This window comes from Centrocercus urophasianus, unplaced genomic scaffold (genome assembly GCF_019232065.1).
Source record: "Centrocercus urophasianus isolate 14NV4802_14NV808 unplaced genomic scaffold, USGS_Curo_1.0 seq_25, whole genome shotgun sequence".
Lineage (NCBI taxonomy): Eukaryota > Metazoa > Chordata > Aves > Galliformes > Phasianidae > Centrocercus > Centrocercus urophasianus.
The window spans coordinates 6277784-6304107 of record NW_024884811.1 but is presented as its reverse complement, the minus strand read 5'-3'; the positions used below and the strand labels follow the sequence as shown (position 1 = coordinate 6304107).

The 26324-nt window shown below is 39.6% G+C and overlaps 1 protein-coding gene across 4 annotated transcripts in view; it reads left to right on the top strand.

Moving 5' to 3' along the window:
- Positions 1 to 573: 573 nt before the first annotated feature.
- ERBIN (erbb2 interacting protein) overlaps positions 574 to 26324 on the top strand; it is a 110727-nt gene continuing 84976 nt past the window's right edge. For all 4 annotated transcript variants that reach the window (XM_042825871.1, XM_042825867.1, XM_042825870.1 and 1 more), the window contains exons 1-2: positions 574 to 895; positions 22909 to 23027. The gene's annotated coding sequence lies outside the window, so the exon portion shown is untranslated. The remainder of the gene's footprint in view (positions 896 to 22908; positions 23028 to 26324) is intronic.

The following is a 26324-nucleotide window of genomic DNA, read 5'->3' as shown; positions in this document are numbered from 1 at the left end:
GCCTCCCGCTCTCAGCCCCACGCCGGCGCGGGGGAGGGGCGGCCGGTAGGGCTCGGCGGCCGCGGCGGCCGATCCGCGCGCCCCTCCCCCGCCGCAGCCCAGCGTGGGCGCTCCCGCCGCACCCCCGCCCCTCTCCGCCGCCTCCTACGGCCCCGGCCCCGCTCTCGCCCCGCCCCCGCCGTGCCTCCCCCCCCCCGCTCTGCCCCGTCCTGGGCGGCGGTGCGCGGCGCCGGCAGCCGCAGGGGCGCGGCGGCCTCGGTCTCGTACGCTCCCCTGTCGCGTCCGTACCGCCACCCCCCGGGGCGTTCCCGCGGCTTCGTCGCCGCCGCCGCCGAGGCCGGGGAGGGGCGGGAGGCCGAACGGAGGAGAAGGGGGAAGCGTGCGAGAGGAGGCGGGGAGAGAGGGCGGCGGCGGGCGGGCAGGTGAGGCGGGCGGCGTCGCGCCCTGGGGGGGGCGGGAGGGCGGCGGGGCGGCCCGGGCTGAGGCGGCGGGCGGGCGGGCAGGCAGGGACCGCGAGACTGGGGCGGGGGCGCCGTCGCTGCTGGGTGGTCGCGGCGCAGGGCGGGGCTGCCTTGGGGCAGAGTGCGGCGCCGGGAGGAGCCCTTCCCCCGTACGCACACACATATAGGCGCACACGCATAGATACACGCATACAGACACACACACACACACACGTACACGCTCGCGCATTCGGCGCGCTGCAGCCGCCGCCCCCGTCTCGTCGAAAGCTGTTGGTTTTTTTCTCTCTGTCCCTCCCTTCTTCCCCGCTCCCCTCCCTCTTTCCCTCCCTTCTCTCCCCGTTCAGCGGTCGGAACGCCCGATTGGATTTAATACGTTTCCTCGCGGTCGGGAGAAACTCGCGGCCGCCGGACCCGGTTTGGACGCCCGAGGCAAGGTGAGCGGCACCGAGAGGGCCCGGGGTCGGTGGCGGCGGAGCCGTCCCTCCGCCCAGGCGGGGATTGGCAGGAAAGCGCTCTCTCCCAGTGCCGATATCCTGTTTTCGGCCTGCGCGGCCCCTCGCCCCGCGGCCCTTTGTGCGGCCCCGTCTCGCCGCGCTGCGTGAGCGACGGAGCGGCCGCGCCGGGGAGGGGGGGGTGGGCGGGCGGGGGGAGCCCGAGGAGACGGAAAGTTCCGAGCTCCGCGGGCACAGAAGTTTCTTTGTTTGCGGGAGGTGTTGGGCTGGAGGCGCTCGGCTCGGTGCTGCGCGTCCTGCCCTTGCGAATGATCGCAGCGTGGTTAAGTTCTCGGCAAATTAGAAAGTTCCGGAGGAGGCAAACGTTTTTCTTTAATCGGAAGATTCCGAGGCTCCGCGCGCCCCGTGCCCGCCGCCCGCTCTGTTCCGGGGTGCTGGCAGGAGCCGGGCGGCCCCAGGAAGGAGCCCCCGCCCAGCCCCGGGACGGCCGCGCTGCGCTGCCTTTCGCTCTGCGCGTCTCGAGGGCTTCCGTCCGAAAGAAGAAAGGCGTGCTGGTCCCTGACCGCTTAGCAGCGTGCCGTCGGGCCCCGGCTGAACGCAACCCCACTGTTTTATTATTTTTAAGTCTAAGCGTCCCATCCGAAGTTCTTGGAGGGGAAGCTGAACGTGAAGTTCTGGTGTAAGTTTTTTGTTATTGCTGCGCTGCTCCTGTCGCGGGAGCCTGCTGGTTGCATGTAGTGAAAGCAGCGTCGCTCACCACGGACTCACTCACATGCCTCAGAGGAGTTATTGGTCAGTCTCTTCGTGATTGGGAATGCTTGCATGAACTGGAAGCCGTAGTTCTGCTGGCTTATCTAGATAGTGCTCTCCTGCCTGAGCCAGCGTGTTTGGCAGCTGCAGTGCTTCTGGTTTGTTGTATCCAAGGCGTGCTGGTGTTTGTAAGAGTTGGGCAGTCACTTCTGTGCACTACTTGAAACTGTTACGTGCACAGCTCTTTAACAGCACCTTGTATAGCAGGGAATGAGCAGAGTTATTAATCCAGCTCTGTCGGTCTGATTGAGCATGAGGACAAATGTCAGCATTTAACTGACTTAAAGTAGCGTCTGGTGCTGATAACAAGTAGATGATTTGGCTTGTTTATGGACTTACCTTTCTAAGCAGCAGAAAGGTTATTCTGAGGTGGCTGAAAGGGCTGGACAGAATAAATGACAGTGAACTTTGATTTCCTTATATGGGTGGTGCTTGGCAAAAAAGCAATGAAGTCTGAATAGGGTAATCTTTTTACAAAGAACGGTCACTTTCCAAGCCAGTGTTTTAGCCCCAGTAATGACTTGAGATTCCATGGGGGGATAGATACTGTAGCAGTGCATGACGAATTTAGTTGTAAACCACTGTGTTGTAATGGAGGCAATTTTGTTTCTTTTCAGACCTTTTGTGTTCCTCATGATGCACTTGATATTTTTCAATGCGGTGGGGAAGAATAGATCCTTGTAGTGGAGCGGCAACTTTTTACGCTGGTGTTTTGTCACCATGGTAGCTGTGGATAAGGCTCTTTTTAATGATGAAAGTGGAATTCAGTACTGCGTACAGCTAATCGTTATATCACAGAATACCATTCATGTCATTAACATAGCTTAGAAGTTATGAAGGAGTGTATTCTTCCTTGAGATCAACCATCTCAACTGAATTAGGCTGACATTGGTATTTGTGTTATGAAAAAAATGATGCAAACATACACGTGGCAGCTCGCATTATTTGGAGCAGCACATTCATAGGTAAGTGTTGATAGCTTGGGGAAACATTCTTTTTACCTGGCCGTCCCTTGCTTATGAGTTAAATTAAGCTCATGTAAACATTAGTAATTTTATGTAGGTATGTTTAGTGAACAAGGTGGAAATTACAGGATATGGCACGCTATGGAATATGATTATCACAGTGACCACTGTATGTTGTTTGAATGGTCTTAGCAAAAGTATGAGTGTAGTTTTATTACTAATAAGTCAGACAGTACATAATATTTGATATAAATGTGATGTTCTGAAAGTTGGCTGGTGTAGTAGACTGGTGTAAGAAAACCAATTTATGCTTTGTCCTTGGTGGAGTTGGTTCAGACATCACCGATCTGAGCGAGGAGGGCCATGCTTGGAGGATCCTCATTAGGTAAGGCATGCACACGTGTAACATGCATTTAACTTACCATGTTAGCAGTAGGTTCTAGAAATAGAAAGGGATGGGAGCAGGATTCTTCAACTCAACTTTCCTGTTGGGGTGTAATGAATCATTACCTGTCTGCTTTGGGCTTTTTGTTCTCTTTTTATTCTTCCTGCTTTCAAACAAAAAGGAAAATCCTCTGGGGAAAATGTTATGTAAAGATCAAATGCTTGATATGTCATCTTTCAGAAAGTTCTCCCTGTGGAATAAGCTAAAAGACCATCTGACGTTTACAGATCTAACCTCTTCCGTATGAGTAACTGGTCAGGCGGACAGGAAAACTGCTCTTAGGGATACAAAAGCTATTTCATTTTGTGAGCATGTAGGTGTTGATGTTAACAGTCAATACAGGTTTAAGTCTGAATTATCTGGAAAATGAAGGTTCAGATACATTGCTATTTTGCGTTTGTTAGCTTTTAAAGTAAAACTGTGTCAAACAATACTTTTCATATCAGAATGAAAACTTTAAATAATTTGTTAATCAGTTATTTATTAACTATTTACTGATTTCATTATTTTCTCAAGCTTAAAAAGTACACTATTGTGGTAACCTGTTAGTTTGCTAGCCTAGAATCTTTGTAACACCTGTAAGTCCAAAACACCACTTATAAGTAAAAGATACTTTTCTACATCTTAGAGAAGTTGAACTGATTTGGAATTTTGTTTCATGTTTTGAGTACATAAAGATTTTTTTTTTTTCCTAGTGTCGTGGTAATGTGAACAATTCTGTGTTGGCAGACTCTGGTCCAGTTCTGGGCAAGAACTACATTTTTGGTGGTGTTTGGGGTAGGAGGCTGGTCAGAGCTTCACATGAGTTTCCCACAGTCTTAACTGTTCTCTTCATCCTGGGTAGCAGCTGCTGTGTGCCTCTGCAGTTTCAAACTGTGAAGGTGGCATGCAGAACCCACAGTCAGCACAGCTGGCACAGTCTCTTCCCGTGTAAAGATCAGTAAAAAACAGTGTCTGTTGTACTTCAGTAACTATTACTTATTCGGCAGCTTTATTTAGTTTGAGGAAACAGGTGAGAGCTTAACTGGACTTGGTGTACTTGGTTTCTTTCATTTTTATTTTTCTGTGAGATTTTTAATTAGTAAAAAGATGACTACTAAAATACAGCTTTAACTTCTGATTAAAAATTCATTGTTCATGTGTTGTGAGTATAACTTTGTAACAACTAATTTTTGAAAGTGAGGATGCTGATTTGGTAGAGATCTATAAATCATCTTCTGCGTAAGAAGAATAGGAGAGGTAAATATTGCTGTAATGAAGTTGCTAGTATTTTTACGTAGTAACCGTGGGATTATTCTACTTTTTTGGTAATGTTCTTCGTCATCTGCTCTTAAGGTTTTTTTTTCCCCTCTGATACTTATTTCAGTACAGCTATTGACTTATTACTCTTTGTTTAATTTTGTCTGTATTTTCTGTAAAGGTGATGTAGAAGCAGGGAATGTACAATTATTTGGTGCAACTTGAATTAGCACTGCCTTGTACTCTCCCTCTGCCCTGATTTCAGCTCAGACAATGGTGTTGGGCTGCTGTGAGCAATGAGTGTGCAGCTGGGGCTGGACCAGGCCACTCAGTGGGGCAGAGCTGCCAGTGTGATGGTGTGTTTCAGGTGGCGGTTGCAGGTTGGAATGTCCTGTGCTGCACTTTGAACATGCCTGGTCTAGACCTAAAAGGTTACTTAAAATAATAAAGACAACATCTGTCCTTATAAGAATGAAGGTACCTCAAAGATGAATGATTCAAAAATGTACAGCTTCTGCCTAGTTTCCCAAATTTTAAATATGATATTATACATCTTTGTATCTTTTTAAAATGAAGCTGTGGGTTCTCCAGCTCTCTGTAACTCTAAATTCTGCAAGTATAAAGCTATAATATATATGCAAATTGAAGCAGCTGCTATAAGCAAACTTTTTGATTCTAGTTCTAATTTCTGTGTAAACGCCTTTGCAGGAGTAACAACTGGAAGAAATTGCAGGTTGGTAATCTCAGAGTGGTCAGTTAAGAATTCACTAGGTGTATGAGCAAAACTGAACATTGTTATAAGCTTACAATGATCTCGTAACGTTCAGTTCTCTTTTTTGTGTAGTTCAGTATGTACATTCCTGCACTTCTTGTCTTGTAGTCTTTGTCATGAAACTTGCAAAGGTGGAATAAACAGAGATAAATAATTTACTACTTGAACCATGTCTGTTTGACTGTTCTGCATTATCACACTTCCAGTGGGAGAGACTGCAGCTGTGTGAGCAGAATTTCTGGGAACAGATAGGAAGGGACTACTTGTTTGAAGTGTTGAGTGTTATGCTCTCTTGAAGGTAAAATTCTGTTTTTCAAGTAGATGCCTTCCTGTGGGCTGGTTGTGCTCAGTGTCTACCTCTTGTCTCAGTTGTGCTGGTTGCTAGCTTTAGGCTTAGAGGAAGCTCTGATGTAGTGTACAAAAGTAGTGTACGAAAGTGTACAAGAGTACTTGCTTGAAAAGTTTCTAGTGCAATTATGATTTCAAAAGGATTCTGTGAAGTGGCCAGCGACTTTTTCTCTTTGTTCAGATACATTTGGTTATCAATGCTGAATTTAAAATATCTGAAATTCTATCTATATCCCTGGAAAACTGGATTGAAAAATGATCTACATCTGAATAGTGTCTGAAATGCAGCACCAGATTCTTTTGAACATAAGTTGCAGGTTCAGCAAAAATCAGAATGTTTTTGCCATGGATGTAATTTTTAGTGTTTGGATGATGGAAAGCATTTCCAGACTCATTTGGAATGTTTCTGGTAGGCTGCTAGGAAATAGAACGTTTTGAGAGCTGCTGCTTTTTCTCTGCACTTTACTGTAGTGATCTTGGAATTAATCTTTTTGAGGGAAGAAGTGATATCTCTGAAAATGATCCCAGTTGTCAGTAATTTGTCAGCAAAATTAATATCAGTGGTAACCAACATGACTTCATCAAAGGCAAGTCATGCTTGACAAACTTGGTGGCCTTTTATGATGGAGTTAGAGTGTCAATGGATAAGGAAGAGCAACTGATGTCATCTGTCTGGACTTGTGCAAAGCACAGATAGAGAGTGGGCAGAGAATGGCTTGAGAGCAGCCCTGAGAAGAAGGATTTGGGGATGCTGGCCGATGGAAGATTCAGCACAAGACAGCAATGTGCGCTTGCAACCCAGAAGGCCAACTGTCCTGGCTTGCACCAAGAAAAGTGTGGCCAGCAGGTCGAGGAAGATGATTCTGTCCCTCTTATTCTGCTCCCATGAGACCCCACCTGGAGTGCTGTATACAGTTCCCAACACAAGAAGGACATGGAGCTGTTGGAGGGGGTCCAGAGGAGGGCCACAAAGATGAGAGGGCTGTAGCACCTCTACTATGAAGACAGGCTGAGAGAGCTGTAACTATTCAGACTGGAGAAGAGAAAGCTTCAAGGAGACCTTATAGCAGCCTTCCAGTACCTGAAGGGGGCCTACAGGAAAGCTGGGGAGGGATTCTTTAGAAGGGCATGTAGTAGTGACAGGATGAAGGGAAATTTTTTAAACTGGAAGAGGACAGATTTAGACTAAGTATTAGGAAGAAATTCCTTACTGTGAGGGTGGTGAGACCCTGGAACATGTTGCCAGAGAACTTTTGGATGCCCCCTCCCAGGAAGAGTTCAGGGCCAGGCTGGATGGGACTTTGAGCCACCTGGTCTAGAGGGAGGTGTCCCTGCCTATAGCAAGGGATTGGAACTAGGTGATCTTAAAGGTCCCTTCCAACCCAAACCATGCTGTGATTCTATGATTACTGCAGTTCTTCTGTCTTCATTTACAGGTAACCCTGAAAATGGAATAGGGGTAGATTATATGAAATAGGATATCAGAGAACTCTTAAATAATTATACTAATTTCTTATTATTATTTCTTTCTCTGTTATGTTTAATAATCTGCATGTGCTTATCTGTACTTGCGGTCCAAGTAAAAGAAAAGCTTGGCTAGATAAGTATTTCCAAGATCAAGGTATATATTTTTAATAAAAGTAAAGTGAAAATTATGACAGGAAAAAAGCCTAGGGCCTTCCTGACCTTAGTGTTCTACAGCCACTTGTATTCTGTGCTACAGAGTATAACTTGCAGGTGTTGAATTCACTTGTTTTCCCTTTCTTCTAGTGGGTGGGTGCGCTGAGGGAAGATGAATGTGCTTACAGCTGTTATCTTACACTCTCAAGATGCTGCTTGTATATCTTTTTGCAGTGGCAAATGACTTGATGGTGACCTGGAAGGTCATCTTGGTAGTGAGCTCTTCCTAGGAGAGCATACTCATTTTGGATTTCTGCTCTCATGATCATTTGTGATATTAGCTCTGAAACCATGGATCTTTAAATTCTGAGCTGTGCTGTTTTGTTTGTTTGTTTTCGTTTTGTTTCTGAGCTGACTAGTGAGAGAAAATTCCTTAAGTTCACATCTCTGTGACTCATAGTTAGTCACAGTTATCCAGTGTTTGTACGGTTTAATTCAGCTCTACTAAACTTATGTAGGATTATTTATTGTAAGTAAAGGAAAATACCAGTGAATTTTTCAGTAGATTACTTTCTGGGGGAAGAATTTACAGACACAGGGAATAGAGTGAAGAATGCTAAATAGTACTTGGAAAAAAATGCAAAATTTGGCTTTAAGGTAATTTTTGTTGGTTCATGTATGGGTGTTGGTTTTTGGTTTTTTTTTTTTTTTGTAAATTTAAATTTTTCCTGAAGGAAAAAATTAACTTAAGGCTTCAGTTGTAAGTGGAAAGAGGAGAAAGATGCTTAAACCTGTGTGTTCCCATCCTGTCTGGGAATGTGGCAGGAAGGGGAAATCAATTGGGCCTCTGGATTTGGCATGCCATCTGGCTCTAATTCTGATAGATAAGATCAGAAACACTGACATGGGAGAGAGAAACTACTGGAGCTTTACTGTTTTTACTATGCTATTGTTTAACTACAGTGCATCATTGGCATCTTATTTTAAGAGATTTTTTTTTTCCTGAAACAATGTTCTATATAGGAGGGAGCTTTCTGTGGGTGTTACAAAATCCTGTTCTTCCAGTGCATTATTCTTAATGTAGACTTCCATACTTCAGGTCTCTTACCAGAAATTTCATCTAAGAAATTTAAAACATAGACAATACAAAAACTAAAAAAGCAAGGTAAAATTAAAATGACCTTTAATAGATTTAGATGAGACAAATTTACTTTTTCATTTGTATTTATCTGAGTGAGCTCCTCATCTTTTCAAGCAGCACTTTTGTCTTGCTTCACTGAAGCAAAGCAAAGGTGCTGAGGACTGTGGCATTCCTGTGTTCTTCTTGCAGTGCTGCTTTTACTAGAGAAAGGTGGAGCAGGCAAATGTTTTTGTGGAGTTTTCCTGTTCGGTACTGGTAAAAAGGAAGGAGAGGCATTGTCAGGATTTCCAGTGTTCTGTATTCCTTCATGACATTGCTGTTACTGAATTGGTTGTACAGTAGCAGTCTGTGACAACTCATGGGAAAGATCATGGCCCTGTAAAGAGAATGAATTAAAACAGGATTACAAGATGGAAGAGAAGTGAATCTCTACTCACAGTTACTTTTAGATCTCATTCTTACTTTTCTCTTACCTCTACTTCAAAAAACCTGGTCACGAAGCAGCAAACTGTAACCCAGACTTTCAGAAACAGTGCACTCACTTCCATCTGTCCCAGGTGTAGTAAGTCCCTGCCTGTTGCTACTGAATTCAATTAGGTGTTCAATCACTTCAGATTCATAGATAACAAGATATTCAATTTGTGTTAAATACGAATAGTGTTATATTTCAACTTCTGAATTTGAAATATCTTTTTTGGAATGACCTTAGCATGGGAATGCTATTAATTTTCCTGAAACTTGTATAAACTTGTTTTTCATCACTGAAGCGTCTGAGGGGAGAAGTACCCATTGGATAATTAAAGTTATTTGAAATCACAGTTAAGAATTTTTCTGGAATTTCCACTTTGTCTTCTTCAGGTCTTTTTCCTAGTGTGAGGAAAAAAGGCTTATTACGTCAGCAGCCAATTAGTAAAACACTGCCCTACTTCTTAAAATATTTCTTTGGTGCCACTGAAGTAACTATTTTCCTCCTACTAAAAAAGCATGGGATTTAGGGAAGTTAAGTGGAAGTTTTGAGGCTGTAATTTGCACTGTGATGGGAAGGAAGAATGAATTGTTTAAGCTTTCTTATTGGTGAAAACTTTTTCTCTATTTAAGCTGTATTAACAACTTTGATAATTTGGTTAGAGAACTTGTCCTTCAGTGTAGTTGTCTAAATTCCAAATAATTCTTCAATTATTATTATTTTTTTAATTGTGAACTGTAAACTACTACTCCTCACTATCTAAGGAGACAAAAAATACATTGGAAACCACTTAAGAAAACATATTTTAAATTTTGTTCTAACATTTTCTTATCTTCAGAACACCTGATGCATTAAAATAAACCACTTACTGTGGTTTTTGATTTTTTTTTTTAAAGTCTGATCACAGTCTGTTAGCATGGAGTAACACAACAGTACATGAAGAGAAAAATAACTTCACTTACATGCTTAGTTACTGTGTTAGGAGTGAAAAGAGATTACAAATTGGCAAAACTGAAGTTGCATGTTCTGAAAGTAAAGCTAAATACGGGTCAAGAAAAATAGTGCTTCACCGCATGGGAGACTTCTTGAAAAGTCTTGTATTTAGAACCATGGCTCAGGCAAAGAAAAGTAATTCTTGTATACCAAAATTGTAATTGCTGATTGATACAGATGAGGATTTATGTATTATGTATGAATGTATAAGAAGAAAAAAATAAAGTTCAGGCATTCTTTTGTTTGTCCAAGACACTAATGCTGCTGAGAGGGGTTTTGGCCTAGTATGTATCATTATTATTGTGTAAACTAGAAGGAGAAGGTACATTGAATCTGGAAAATACTGATTTTTATTTTTAATTCTCTTTATTGAAATAGACTGGCTATTCCTTACCGAAACCGTGAAAAAAGTGCTTTTTAAAGCTTAACTGCAAATATAAACTTGCTTTTCCAGTACAACATTTCGTAAAAACATATGGGAAGGCAAAAAATAAACTGACTTGCTGAGATGGGCAGCGGAATGATGACAGAAACATTCTTTAAGACAGAGCATTCTAAAGAAAACTCAAACTCCTTTTGCATGTTCTGTTTCTTTAAGCACTGCATTTCATTACAGCATTTTGTCTTTCAGAATGCATCTATACTTGTGTTTGTAGTAGTATCTGGTTGTTTTTTTTTTTTTTTTTTTTCAATAGAGCAGTCCCTAATGGGGATTGAATATGTGCCTCTGCAAGCACTCCTGTCTTTTAAACTGTGTTCTGTGAGTGGGTTTCCGCTTGTATTACTTTCACCACCAGCTGAGTTGTGTAACCTGTTTAGATGTGGTGCAGGAGTTTTCTGGGCAGCTTATGTGCTTTGTTATTAGCTTCAAGGTATTTGGTATAGTTCTTCCTCTCATGTTTCCAGTCTCTGATTTCTGGTTCTCAGTCTGTTATTTTTTTGAGCCTACTATGTTCGTCTGACCTTTGTTTGATCGTCCTAATTTTAGCTAGAAGTTTTGGTAATTATGTTTTTGGAGTGGGGTGCATATGAAGCAGGACATCAGGTTTTTGTTTTTAATATACAGACTGCACATTGTCAAAAAAAAAAAATCAACTGTCGATCTTCTGATGGAAATTTTCTTTTTTCTTTCCCCTTTACCATGTTAATTTGTGTTGTACTGCTATGTGTTTCATGAATTTATCTGCGGGAAAAGTCTAGTTAACAGATGAGAACTTTTATACTGAAATACTGCATATTTACAACAGTGCAGCTTGCTTGTTTAAAAACCTTTACTATCTGCTGCAGATGGCTGAGTAGTGTAAGGAGTGGTTTCCTGGCTACATTGTACATGAAGTGCCAAATATGATGAGAGCAGTTTTGTGCTGGAATACCAAAATATATTAAATTCATTCAGGAAGCAACATATGTCAAATGAATAAAAATTTCACACTCATGCAAAACAGAATATGTTAGCTATGCTTTTCAAATCTGTTCCCCTACCCTCACAAACTGAGGGGTTAAAAGGACTTAGTGTTGTATGTATTGAGAGTAGTATTAAGTATTAATTGCTGGGTTAGGCTTTTGGTATTTTCTTTGCTGCTCATTTCCCTATGCCTTTGCTTTTTTTATTAACACGTGCTGTATACTGAAATGGGAACTTAAAGGCTATCAGTAGGGGTGTTGTATATGAAAAAGAGTATTTTAATTTTTGAATATTTAGGCATGTGCACGGCATATAAGACCATTTATTTAATTTGTTATGGCTGGTGACATGCTTTTCTTTACCTTCTGAAGAGAGATGTATGTATTTGCTTGATATTGCAGGTAGAGAAACAGCATTGTTAATGTCTCCTGCTGTTAATTTTTCACTTCTGCCCTAACTCTGCAATTTCAGCAAGTTCTCAAGATGGGAAGTGAAAACATTCAATAATAGCTCCATGTATTGCAGGATTTTATGATAAAGAAGCAAACTCATGGTAGAGGGCATTTTGTTGTATCTTACTTCCTTGTTTGCAAAGAGGGTGGTGGTCACTTTGTTTCAGTTTCCAACTCTAAATTTGTAGATTTTGCTTCTGCTCTCAAGTAATTTGAAAACTTTAATTTTGTAGCTGTCTTAAACTAACCCAGAGAAACAGCGTGTATGTTTAAAGCAGTTTTGTTTGTACTTTCTGAATGTTTTTTTTCTTCTGCTACTAGTCATACAGTTAGATAATTCACTGAGGTTAATTTTTTACATGAGGTCTTCAGTGTTGTTCTGTCTTGTGATAGCACCCTGAAGGAGGAGGGAGTTGAGGAAGTATTTTCATAGCTGTGGCAAGCATGGATTTATTTAAATCAAGCATTAAATAATGAGATAGTTTCACCTAAAACTTGGCTGTAGCTGAAGCCATAGTAATTTCTGTATTCTTTTTGTATAAATGTGTGTGTAGGTGTGCAAGATTAACAGATCTGTCTTGAAGTGGAGTGCAATCTTGCTAATCTTGTCTTCTGAACGGAAGGAAGAAATGTTGGTGTTTCTCTTTTGAATTCCCTGTTGCTTCTTGAAGTCTTTAGCTTTTCCATGGTAATGATGCTACCAAGAAAGTGTTCATGTGCTGAGACAATATGTACAGTCCATAAGAATTTCTGCAGTTACTTCTGTGTGTTTAGGTCCACCTCATTTCAGTTCTTGTGTGCTTTCAGATTTGTTTTGCCACTCTACCAGTTTTCCCTGACTGTGATGTATTATTTTGTCTGGTCTCACCAGCTCTCTTCAGTATAGTAGTAGTCTCTATCAGTATATATCGTATAGCTAGGAGAGATTCTGTAGAGAGCATAAATAGGAATGAAAATGTCTTCTTTCCCTGCCTTAATTGTCTGCAGCATGGCAGCTGTCTTCATTCTAACCAAGAAATTTTGTGTTTTATGAACAAATGTTGGTCCTGTTATGCATAGGAAAGCCTTTCCTGTTCAAGCACGATACATTCCATTGTTTCTACTCCTCTCCATATTTATCAGTGGCTGCAACTCTGTCCTGTAGCTACTGAATTTTAGAAAGTATCAGAAGTAATGACATGAAGAAATTTTCCATCAGGTCCATGGTTTACTTCTGTCCTTTTTTTGTTTGAACAACTTCAGTTCTCATCACTTATAGTTTTAATAGGTAAACAAAACTATGGAGTCCACTGATTTATTTATTCTTCCTCTGGAGTTCACTCCAGATTTTCTACTAACATGTATATGTTATTGGTAGCATTGTAGAGCCAACTTCTCATATTTAGTGAGTCTCTCTCTCTAAAAACACCTTAAGTAAACAATTATCTTATTGTGAATTTTACCCTTTGTAACAATTATCTTATTGTGAATTTTACCCTTCGTGAGATAGTTTGCAACTCAAATCAGCTCTATGTTCTGGTTTATAATAGCATCTTGATTGTTATGCTTTGTTTCATCCTTCCTAGTGTTTTCCTTTTGAAAGTATCCCTTCTCCTTAGGCTGTCAAAGACTGACTGTAGATTTGCAAGCAGGATAGAAGAGAGTTCTGTGGAATTTTTATCCGTTTCTTATTATCAGAATTATGTTAGGTATGCATTTCATTCTAACTTGAATTCATATCTCATGTGGTCTGCAGAGACACTGGTTTCATCCATACAAACTATTAGACTTGCTTTACATCTGAGCAGCTAAACGTTCCCCAGTAGTTGTTTAATTACAAGGACTTAACATGGCATAAATTGTTTCACTTCTTAAAATTGGGAATGAGTTGCGTCCTTCTCTAAGTAGTAGGTCTATCTGATATGGAGTGGCAGTAGGACAGATGGGAGATGCAGTGGCCCAACTGTGTATTTCACAACTTTGTTTCTTTTTACAAATCTATTCGCTATTTTAAAAAAAAAAAAAAAAAAAAAAAAAAAAAAAAAAGGTTTTGAATCAAAACTTGGTATTCATTTTCTACAGGATTATTTTAGCCTTAATATTATATTTATATATTTGTATTATATTATATATATTAATATATATAGTATTAGTCCACACCACCTGAAAAGCTAAAATTCTTAACCAGGAATGTTTACTGATAAAGTGCTTTCTGGTATTGGTTGCTTTTGAATTTAAGAATTAGTTCCTAGTTTATTTATATGAAAGACAAACCAAGACAAAAAAAAAAACCACAACAGCCACAGTTTGACATGTTAGGGGTGATGGTCTCTTCTGTATGATATAGTTTTGTTTGTTTAATGAATGTAAAGCTAGGTGTTACTAACATATAAAGCATTACTTTAGATTTATGAAAATTAATATTTTTGTCACAAAAATATTTACAGTATTTGCTGAAAAGGTTGTCTTTCACTTAGACCACATCCTATAGGTATTTCTTCCAGTTCTGACCTTCAAATGTACAACTGCTGACATAGCATTACATAGACTATAACTTTGCTTGTTCTTGTGGCCTGGAGTATCTGCAGAACTGAGATTTGGAATGGTTAACTATTTTTATTTTTTTTTCCCTCCAAACTGTTGCCTCCGGTGCTTTTTGTCATGGTTGACTTCAACCATGTGAATCCAAGGCAGACTAAATTGTAAAATTTGACCGGTGAATTTTACTACCTGAGTGTGCTGTTGTGCTGTTGTGAGCCATTAACAACTCTTTTTCAAAATGTTTGTTTTGATGCATCTTTTTAATGCTCAGAGTAAAAACAAAAATAATAATTATCACCTTTACTTTGGAGGAGTCTAAGTTTGGAAAATCTGTGTGGAATGCATAGTCCTGTGATATGCTGAATTTTCTCCAGCAGGAGACAAGATGCTTCCTCTTTTCTTCCTGTTGCAGTTTCCTTGTTTTATATGCAGAGATTTTGCACTGGAAGTGAGCAAGTCAATCTAATTAGAAAGAAGTTTCCTCCAGTATCTTGCAGAGTCTTTTACTGCTTCAGTCACTGATTGGACTCATGGTATGTTTTACAGAATCACAAAGTGGTCAAGATAGGCAGGGACCTCTGGGTCCAGCCACTGCTCAAGCAGAGACATCCAGAGCAGGGTGCCCATGCTTGTGTTCAGGCAACTTTTGAAGATCTCTTAAGAGGCAGCTTGTGCCAGTGCTCTGTCACCTGCACAGCACAGAAGTGCTTCCTGGTACTCAGAGGGAACCTTCTGTGTTCCAGTTTGTGCACACAGCTTCTTGTCCCAGTCCAAGGCACCACTGTGAAGAGCCTGGCTCCATCTTGTTTGCACTTTCCCTTCAGTGGATGAGACATTGGTGAGATCCCTTCTCTCAGCCTCTCACAGGAGAGATGCTCAATTCCTCCAATTCCTTCCTTCCTTCGTCTTGATGTGACTGTCTTTTGGATTATTTCCAGCATGCCCATGTCTCTCTTGTACTCAGTGGCCCAGAACTGGAAACAGCACTCTAGATACATCCTTCCCTGTGCTGAGAGGAGGAGAAGGATCATCTCTTGATCTGCTGGTAGTACTTTGCCTAATGCAGCCAAGAATACAGTTTGCTGCTTTAGCATCATGGCACATTACTGACTCTTGTTGATCTTGGTGTCTACCAGGACCTCCAGGCACTTTTCCACAGGTCTGTTTTCCAGTCCAATTTGAGGTTATTCCTCCCCAGATGCAAGAGTGCGCTTCTCCTTGGTGAACTGCACGAGGTTCCTGTCAGCCCGTCTCTCCAGCCTATTGAGTTCCCTCTGGATGGCTGCATGGCCCTCTAGTGAGTAAGCCACTGCCCTTACTTTCATTTTGTCCATGAATTTGACAAGGATGTGTTTTGCCCCATCATCTAGATTGTTAATGAAGAAGTTAAACAGGTCTGTACTCACTATAGATCCCTGGGGTGTTCTTCTCATTACTGACCTCCAGCAAACTAGACTTTGCACCACTGATTGCTACTCTCTGGGTCCTTCTTGTGACTAGAAGTGATTTCTCTGTCACCTTCTTAAGGATTGAGGTGAGGCTGACAGGTCTCTTCCTTGTGTCCTCCTTGTTGTACTGGTTGTCTGAGCTCAATATTAAATGGAAGGCAAGTGTGAGTAGGGAAAATTCAGGCATAGTCTTTCTGTAGAATTCTGTAGTTTGGATTAAACTCAGTGTGACTTGACTTGGTTTTTGAATTTCCGTTGCTGATTCAGGATATTCTTTCACTCAGTCATGGACTCCAATAATGTGTTTCTATCTGATGGTCTAAGGAGAGTAGAGTGGCAATGATGTAGAAGAGCGAGTTTTTCTTTCCTTTCTATTGTAAGGAGGAAAAGTATTTTCATATTGTTGCAAGTAAAACTCTTTCCATTAGATCTAATGTTAAGTTTACGTTTTTTTTTTTCCTTACACTGTGTTTCTTAAAGAGATGAGAAAAATTTGACCTAGTTTGTGTGAACTGATTTTCATTTATACTAGTATTAGCAAAAATTGCTTCTGCAGGAGAAGCTTTGCTGTTTGTTACTTACTCACTGGAGTAGTAATGTATCAAATGGATAGTTTTGAAAATATCCCTAAGCAGCTAAAAAAACAATTTCTCATGCCAGTAGTTTATTTGTACATCCTAGTCTTTAATCTATGAAATTACAGGTGATAGAAAACTGTGCTAGGGGACATATATTGCCAGATCTGTTGCTTCCTGGCGGAAGAACCTACTGGGGATGTCAAGATTGGAGAAAGTCTGGGCTGTAGTGATCATGCATTAGTAGAATTCTCAGTCTTGAGATATATAAAATGGGTTTTGGCACTTTAGGGTACTGGTGCATGTAATCCATTGGAAAACTTGAAAACAGGCATCCCCAAATCCTCCTCATGGCTGCTCTCAAGCCATTCTCTGCTCAAAGTGTATCTGTGCTTGTGACTGCCCTGACCTAAGTGTTGGACCTTGCACTTTGCCTTGTTGAACTTCATGAGGATGTTGCTAAGCTACCACATATCTAATTTGAAACTTACGGCAGTTAAGTGAGTTTCCCAGGGTTCCCAGGGTTTGAAAAAGGGGCACATAACACCTTTTTTTGGCAAGGGGAAAAAGGAAGATCCAGACAACAACAACAGAGTAGTCACTCTCATCTCTATTGAGTGAGGTTGGGGAGCAGATTCTCCTGGAAAGTATGCTATGGCATGTGGAGAACAAAGAGGTGACTGGGGATATCCAGCATGGCTTCACTAAAGGCAAATCGTATCTGACAGATTTGGTGACCTTCTGCAGTGGGGTTACAGCTCTGGTGGATAAGAGAAGAGCAGCTGAACTACCTGATCTTGTGCAAGTAGTATTTGATGCTGTTCTGAAGGACATTCTTGTCTCTAAACTAGAGACATGTTGATTTGATAAATGGACCACTCAGTACATAAAGAATTGGCTGGATGGTCGCATTGAAAGAGTTGCAGTTAGTGGCTCAATGTCCAAGTAGAGACCAGTAATGAATGGTGTTCCTCCGAGGCTGGTATTGGAACTAATGCTGTTTAACTTGTTGGTGACATGGACAGTGAGGTTGAATAGCCTTCAATACGTTTGCACCAAGCTGTGTGGTATTGTCAACAAACTGGAGGGAAAGGATGCAATCCAGAGGATGGAAGCCCTGGGAGGCTTGAGAGGTGGACCCATGTGAATCTCATGAAGCTGAACAAGACAAAGGGCATAGTCCTGCACCTGGATTGGGGCAATCCCAGACATCAATTCAGATTGGGTAATGAATGAATAAATTGTAGCTGTGATGATAAGGTTTCGGAAGTGTTGGATGATTTAAACATAAATAAAAATTGGACATGAATTGGCAGTGTGCTTGCTGCCCAGAAAGCCAATGGTACCCTGGACTGCATTAAAAGAAGCATGACCAGAAGGATGAGGAAGGTGATTTTTTTTGTTTTTTTTTTTTTTTTTTTACCCCTCTGCTCTTATGAGACCCCACCTGGAGTAGTATGTTTAGCTCTGGTCCTCCAGCATTAGAAGAATGTGGAACTCTTGAGTGCTTCTGGATTAGACTATGAAGATGATCAGTGTGCTGTAGTGCCTCTCTTATGAAGCACAGACTGAGGGAGCTAGGGTTTATCAGCCTTGAGAAGAGAGAGGTCTGGAATGACCTTAGTATGGTCTTCCAATACCTAATAGGTCTACCAGAAAAATCGAATTTTTTTAGGGAGTGTAGTGATGGGATATAGATAATAGTTTCAAATTAAAAGAGGAGAGGTTTAGATTAGATGATTATAGAAAGCTCATTACCTGAGGGTAGTGAGGAGTTGGTACAGACTGCCCAGAGAAGCTTTGAATACTTTATTCCTGAAGGTGTTCAGGGCCAGTTTGGAGGGGGCCCTGGGAAAACATTGTAGAAGTTCCCCTGCCCGTGGCAAGGGAGTTCATACTGGGTGACCTTTAAGATCCCTTCCAACTTGAACTACTGTATGATTCTGTGAAATAACTCCTCCAAGTTTGTTATGTCATGTTGCATATCAGAGGAAAATACATTTAGTATAAAATTATTTTCCCCAACGTGCAAGGATTGAAAAAAATCTCCTCAGAATATGTCAAGTCCTGAATTAGTTTGAATGCTATATTCTAGCCTATGCTTTTTTTTTTCCCCTCTCAACATGTGTAGTACAAGGATTAGCCTAAGCATTAACTGGAGGTGGTAATTTTTTTCCTTAAGGCAGGGCCCTAATGCTGATCTTTTCTATACTTAACAGGAACTGTTGTGAAGCTATGAAGTTCTGTGGGGCCAAAACTTAATCTTATGAATTAAAGGTCACGTGGTACAGTCTTTTCCCCAATCTCAAACCAAAATTTACTACAGTTCATCTTAAAAGAAACACATTCACGGACTATTTATGAATTGAAAGGTCAACCGAATCTTGTTTTTTGTTTTTTGTTTTTTTTTTAAATAAGCGTTAAACAGTTGTGATTATTGTCATATTTTCCATTTGTAGAGTATATCTGTAGTAACAATTCAGAGCATGGTGAATTGGAAATGACTTTCAACCTGAGTGCAGGTGTATCTTATACTGTCACACCTTAATTTTTTTCCACTCTTGCCTGTCAAATGAATACTTGGTGCAGATATTATTAACTATGTTCACTTTTTCTAATTTGGAAGTTGTCTGTCTTATGGTTTTTTTCCACTTTAAAACATGAAAATGAAATTCTTTTTGTCTCTGCTTGCTTCTGACTGCCCCCTAATCTCTCCTATTGGTATTTATCTCTTTTGGGAAGAATCAGAGACTCTGATTCATGAAATACTCATGAAATACTGAACTCCAGTTTCTGTGTATCTGTTCTGTCTTACTGTTGGGCAGAAAAGGTTTACAAAAGTGAACTAAATATGTATCTTCACATTTGTCTTGTGATATGTATAAATATAGAGGGGTGTGTGTGTCTATCTAAAAAGATGGGAAAAAAAGAGAGATATTTTAAGATCCCTAACTTTAATATCCAAAATGGAAATCACTCTTTCTGCTAAGATCATAAATTTTCTTGTATCAGTCTTGACTCTTGGATAGGAATTAAGTTATGCTTGCTGAAATCACAGCCGGTGATGAGGCTGAGCTGAGTGCAATAACATACACTATTTAGGAGGGCTTCCTTTCTTTTCTGTCATGAAGTTATTCATTTAGAGAAGAAAGTAGGATCCAGTGTCAAATTTCTGTATTTTTAGGTTGTGTAAAAAACTAATTTGTTGAGCTACTTGTTGGCAAGTACCTACACTTGCACAGAATCTGCAAGTTGATTCATTCTTCTGTCAATCACTTGCTTTCCAGGAAAGTGAATTGCTATATAACAAAATTATATATTAAGGTTTGAAGGATAGTAGTCAAGGATGTATAAACTCTCACTGATTTTTGGAATGAGTGAAGAATGAATGTGTCAAAATAACTTCTTGTAATATGAAATAACTAATTTGGGTGTGTGTTTTCTGTAATTATATCCATCCTCCATTATCTCCAGAAAGTATTTAGTTGTTTTCACAAACCACTCATGGATAAGATTCTTTGTTCTTTTCATACCCAAATGTATTAATATTACTGCTAAATTAATGTTATTGCTTTCCAAGTAGTTGTGTTCATGAATTCATAAATTCATATTTTTGTCTTTATTTTCCCTTTAGTTTGAACTAGACATTCACTGGAAGCATGCTTAAGGAAATCTTTCCTTTTGTCATGGTGGATGAAGAAGGGGAGAATCGTGTAGAGGAAAACGAATTTTTCTTCTGTTCCCTGTGAAAGCAAAATGCTAGCTTGTATACATCTCCTGATGCAGTAGGACTGACTAACAAGCATTTTTTAATAGTCTTTCTGAGCCTCTAAGGCTTGTTTAACGGAGTATTTCTCAGGAGTTTTGCTACTTGAAATGATCATTGTGATTGCTTACTGCTATCAGTGTGTCTATTGCTATGAGCAGTATGATGATGTTTTTTGGCTTTGTATGAATTATGTAGTGAAATGATGCTGGGTGTATAATCTTTGTCCAGTAAGTCTATTCAAAAGTAGCAGATGGATTTGGGTTATGAATTCACCAAAATATATTCTTTGAAAATCTGAAGTGCTGGATAACAACACTTTCCCTACCTTTCTCTTTCCTGCAATACTTGTACAGAACTTCATGAGGCTAGTCAGATTCTGATCTTTCATGCAATAGAAGTATTGAAAAAAGGAGCAGAAGTAACCAGATAACCAGAAATGAACAACAAAAGCATTTTCCACTTCTTTTCTTAATTAATAACTATTTTTTTTTTTTAATGGTGCATGACTTTCTGAAGTGTGGTAGGAAAATCCAAGTTGAGTATTCTCATGTTTGGCTTTGCAGCCACAAAAGCACTTGTTGTCTATCAGATGTTGTCTAAAAGAGTTGACTTTGTGCACTCAGTGGCAAAATCTGTCTAGCTGTGAAGAGTTCTGGTTTATAACTCTTCTGAGATGAGTATATCTCAAATGTAACGCATGTGCTTTTTTACTAAATGACCCACTCATCAGGGCTTCGAGTTGGAATCAGTTCTTGTAGTTAATTAGGCAGCTTGTGTTTTACTTAAAGTAAAGTATGTGGTAATGAATAAGCTAGAAGTAGCTGCTGTAGATACTTAATTTCTAAATTGTCATGTTGTGGATAAAAAAGTTAGGGGAAGAAGTACCAAAACAAGGTATTTTTTTCTGAAGATTTTAAAAATGCTCATTTCTCCTTCTTCTAAATGTTTAGTTTTGGAGACAAGCTCAGCACTGTGTGCCTGTAGTACTTATGCCTCAGTAGTCACTTTTTTTCTTAAAGAAAAAACTTGAATCTTAGAAACAAGGAAGTGGTTAATGGTCACAGGAAACACTGCGTTTGACAGTCAGGTTAAACTGATGTCTGTCTTTTGAGCTAGTGTAACAAAGCTCTCTTTGTCAGTAGGGAGAGAGAAAAGAAGATGGAGGAGAGTTTCATAATACCTAGACAATAATCGTTCATGTAAAAATCAGTGCAGTTGGTCATTGTGTATATGGCCCTACAGTTATTGTGTCCTTGCTGCTTCGGATATAGCATGTCACAGATTAAAGCACTGTTCAGTAATCGATGGGGGCAGTCACTGTCCTGGACATGTCATCTGGAGGAGTCAGCATGTTGGACAGTCCACTTGAAGGATGACACTTAAATCTGTGGCTGAACTGAAATTTCAACCTTATGTGGAAGAGGGTGAGACAAAGGAGAGGGAAGTTATTCTGCTCTTGTTAGTTACAAACCAAGAAAGTTGTTTCAAATCGCATCATAAAACAACAGTTTCTGAGTGGGATGTGTGTGGAGGGAGTTACTGGCCAGATATGAACTTCATTTAATATGGTACTTACGTTAGTATTTTTGGTCATGTAAAATTTTGGCTGTGCATAGAAAGGCAGTAGGAAGATTTCAAAGTAAAGTTCCACTACCATAAAGGAAGACAACCTCTTCTCTCCCTTCTACCCCCAAGCAAACCAGGGAAGTAGCTGTATGACCTTAGAGCCATGCATCCTTCAGGGTTTCTTGATTTGCTGGCTTTAAGACCTTGAGAAATCATACCAGCAGTATCTTGGCAAAGCTGAAACACAATTCATCTGTTTAATGGTTACATTAGAATGGAGGTTTTAGAGATTGCTAAATCACAGTAGGTATTCTGAAAGGGACAGAAGTTGTCTTATGTGCAATAATAGTAGTCATTAACCTTAGAAATTTTTGGAATTATTAAACTCAGTTTTGTGACTGAGTGCTTTATAAAAATAATATAGTATGTTAGAATCTGATATCCCCCCCAGGATCTTTTTTCTTTAGAGAATGATTTCACTTACCTACCTGAATTTGTTAGATTTTTTTTTTTTTTGTTATGGAATATGTTTGCTGTTTTGAAAGCACATGACAAAACCACTCTCCTCTAATTTATGGTCCTCCTTCTGTATTTTGTCACCTGATTTGAACTGGCCCCAAGAAATGTCATCAAGATGAGGCAATGGGTGTGTTCTATATACATCTTGGACTTGCTTCATTATTCCCGCTCACTAGCCAGGGCTACATAGTAAAACTATGTCCTCAACATACCGAGTATAGGGTAATATTCCACAGATGCTCTCCAGGCAGAAAAACTTCTCAGAAGAGGTTCAACTACTTGTAAGCAACCATCTTGCCAATAGCTGTGGCTGCAGACTTTCAATAAAATCTCATGTTAAGCTAAATGAAAGGCGTCTGGTAGGTTAATTAAAATAATTGCTGCGTTTTGAAGGACTCATCTGTTGCTAGGAGCTGTATTTCCCCATGAGGTCTGTGGGAGTTTTTGTGACAGTGTGGATGGTATAGATTCTCTCTCAGAGAATGTGCTTCAGCTGTGTCAGAAAAGCAAAGCAAAAAGCACCCTTTAAAGAGGAAAGTCATCTTGTGTAGGTCCTGCACAAACTGTTGTTTTCAGTTGCATTTTGTTAACTCTGTAATTTCTTAAAAATCCATTCTCACAAATAACAACTGTTTTGAACTCAAGCTTGCTATCAATGCGTATGTTTTGGTTTTGTCTGGTGTAAAATGGAGATGTGATAATCAGTTATAGCTTTTTCTGTATTTTGGCACAGTATTTATATTACTTTGAGATTTGACAGGGGGTATTCATGAGTAACTGTAGAATGGCTCTTGAATTGATAAGTTACACATTACCCTTTCAGTGTCTTCTGTATTTAGTTCTGATGTTAAAGCCAAAGTAATGAGTGGATTTGAAATGATTATTTTCTTATAAGGCCATTTATACCTGTCATCTTGAAAACATTGTTCAATTATTTTTCAGAGTTTCGTGTGGTGGATGGTTTGATGAACTCCTTGCTGCATCCTGGTGATTCTTTGATCCAAGTTCAGAAGCTGATTCAGACTCCTGTGCTGTGAATTGGCAGTGGTGGAGTGATTCGGGTAGGTGACTGTCTAGAGGTATTGAAGGAGATAAAAGGAATGAAGTGTTTTGAGTACATGCATTGTTTTAGTTGTTCTATGATGTGCTACTAGTATCTTCTCTTGCCTTTGCATGTAAGATGACAAACCTTTGTTTTAATTGCTGATTTTATTTTATTTTATTTTATTTTATTTTTGTAGCTGGTAGGGAAGGTGTGTGAAAACTGATAACTGGTGGCTTTCTGTAAAGAAGTGTTAGGGGTATCTCTGCAGTGTAACTGTTTTGTTCATGCTTAAATCACAAAACATGTTTTGTGTACTAGGTATTAATGTGTTTGATTTTCTGCATTACTTTTTTTATAGAATGTTTTGTATGTGAAGTAGTTAGACGTTTTATGGCAGTGTGTTCAGATGGCTCTGAAATAAAACTCAGCGAAAAGCACTTCTGCCCTCAGTAAGCTAACTTAAGTGCTCCCATCCTAGCTGTGAATTAATTTTTTGTTTGTTTGTTTGTTTTTCTTTTTTTCCTTTGCAGTTGCAAGCATGTACTCCTTTGGTTTTCTGTACCCATGTGAATGAAGTTGTAAATGATATTTTTCTGGGAAGTTGAAACTTTTTTTTTTTTTTTTTTATTTTTTTTTTTTTTTAGATTTAAACACCTCTAATTCTGTAGTTCATCAACAGATGCAGTTATCTACTTGTAAAGAATTAGAGACAACGTAAAGTGATAAGGAGTTGGTTTTTTTAGAAGTTTTATTTAGTAAGTAAAATATGATTGATGTGTTTCAGAATTTTGATCTTAATACATTGCGAAAGGAATTACTGTCTTAGTCCTTACTAGTACTGTGGAGAAAAACACATTTTTTCATCCTGCTCTCTTAATCTTTTTCTCTGTCTCAAGTATACAGGTACAATAACTTAAAGATATTTTTAACTATCCACAGAAAATGCTTAACTTCTGGAGGAGAAATATTTTCATAGGAAAAATATTGTCTTAAATGCAAATGGCAGCTCTGAAAGTGATGCCTCCTATTTTATTATGTTGGCCCATGATGTCAGAGGAGGATGTTGGTGGTATGACAGTAGAGGCTGAACCTTCCCACCAGTATTCCATTCCATTCCAGTATGTTGTTGCTGTGTGACAGATGGCAGTAGAGGGGATGGTCTGACAAAATGGTATCTGATATGCAAGTATGTGTGGAGAAAAGGTGTGTCATTGACTTCTTCCACACGGAAAATATGGCACCCACTGACATTCATCAACATTTGTTGAATGTTTATGGAGACCAGTCAATGGATGTGAGCACAGTGCGGTGGTGGGTGGTTCATTTCTACAGTAATCATGGATCACCTCCACTGGAGCAGATTTTTACAAGTGAGGCATGCAGGCTCTTGTTCATTGCTGGTGAAAATACATAACTAGCTATGGTGACTTGTTGAAGGAGTATTTTGTAGCTGAGAAGTTTTTCATTGTATTGTGTTCTTTTATATCCATTGTAGTTTCCATGATAATAAGTAGGAGGCAGTACTTCCAGAGAGATGTATATGGAAAAGATGGTTCCATAAGGGAACCATTATGAAATGATAATTTAGTTGGATTGATAGTTGGAAATTTTTTTTTTAGATGTGTTTTTGGGACTTATTTTAATAAGACTTATTATGACTTATTTCGATAAAGATTATTAAAAGAAAGCAAGAATTCTTATTTTGAACAGATTCTGTCTTCTTTAGAGGAAAAGCTTAATTATTTCTTTAAAGTACCTGATATTCTATGTGAGCATTTCAGAACTATTGTTTCTATACATCTTTGGTTATGCAGAATTCTTCAGTGCCATATTTCTCTGCTACACACCTGAGATTTATTTTGCAGTTCTCTGGCTAGTGAGAGATACTGTGAAATAATCATTGGAGAGATATGGTTTTAAAATGAGATAGGCTGAGACTTATTCAGTAAGCTTTTAATCTGCTGTTTACTATTAAAGCATCAGTAACAAAGCAAGGACTTCAGGCAACACTGCTCAACTTCTGTTTAGAGACAGATATTTCCTTTGTCATGGTATTCATTTTTTTCACATTAGCTTGTCCTAACATGCATGCACAAATAGAATGATTGCAGATGTTTCAGTGTTAAGAACAATTTTATGTTGAATTGTAATCTCATTTTCATAATCCTAATTTCATTGCAAACTTTTTTTGCCATTGAAGCGCTTGTTAAGTCTTACATAATTCAAATTGAATGGTTAATCTGTAGTTTATTTTTTGTTGCCTTGCTTTTGTTTGCTCTTGTCTATCACTGTCTTTGCACTTAACTGTTGGTTCTTTGGCATACTTGACTAATGAGCCATCACCATTTCCAGGGTGAAGGAAATCTCTGTTAACAGGGTTGTAAGCTTTGTAATAGACTTCTAGCTGCAAGCAGGTTTAGAAAAGTTGAACTGTAAAACTTACAGTGGTGAAGTGTGTACTTCACAAGAAATGTAGTGTCTATTTGGAAGAGGCTTCTTGCTGCCAACTGAGTGTATTCAGCTGCTTCTCAAAGTTTTATTTCTGGAAAAGGTGCTTTAATTGTTGTGCAGCTTAATCCAGTTAGTACACCACTAAAAGCTTAGGTCTATCATGAAGGTAATGATTAACCTTGTGTAATTATAGATAGTGAACTTTAAATGAGTTCTTACTTGTATAGAACTGAAATCAATGAAATAAAGTTAAGAACAAATAGTAAGTGCTGAAGTTCATCATGTTTTGTTGTTGTTGTTTTTTTTTTCTGCACTTGACAAGTCACTGAAATCTTACCTGCATAGAGTACTGCAGCTTTCTTTACAGTGGTGTTGTATTTTCTATTTGGTCTTCTGACTATGCTCCAGTTAAATATGCAGGTCTTGAAACCTTGTATTGAGTCAGCTAAGGAAAATTGCAATTCATTGTCTTGATATGAGGACTTACTGAATAAAGGAAACAACACTGGCTAAAGAGAGGCCTTGGTATCCCATCCCTTAAGTATTCTTGTTTTTCCGCATGTCCAGTAGTTGTTGGACATGTTCCAGCCTTCTTATATAAGCCATGGGTACTCTGAATCTTGTTGACTTGCTGATTCATTTCTTCTTATAGCAATAAGCTTTGGCTCAGATTTCTCCCTTCTTGGTTTTATTGACATGTTTCAGCATGAAGTACATATTCCAACATATCTCAGGTGGCTCAGCTGCGAAGGCTAATTCAGTCAGCACCAGGCATGTTTTGTCTTGGCAGTGTGTGTTGGAAGCCTGTCTTTCTGTCAGCCTGCTGTTCCTTGTAATGCAGAAGAGGAATAGGCAAACCATC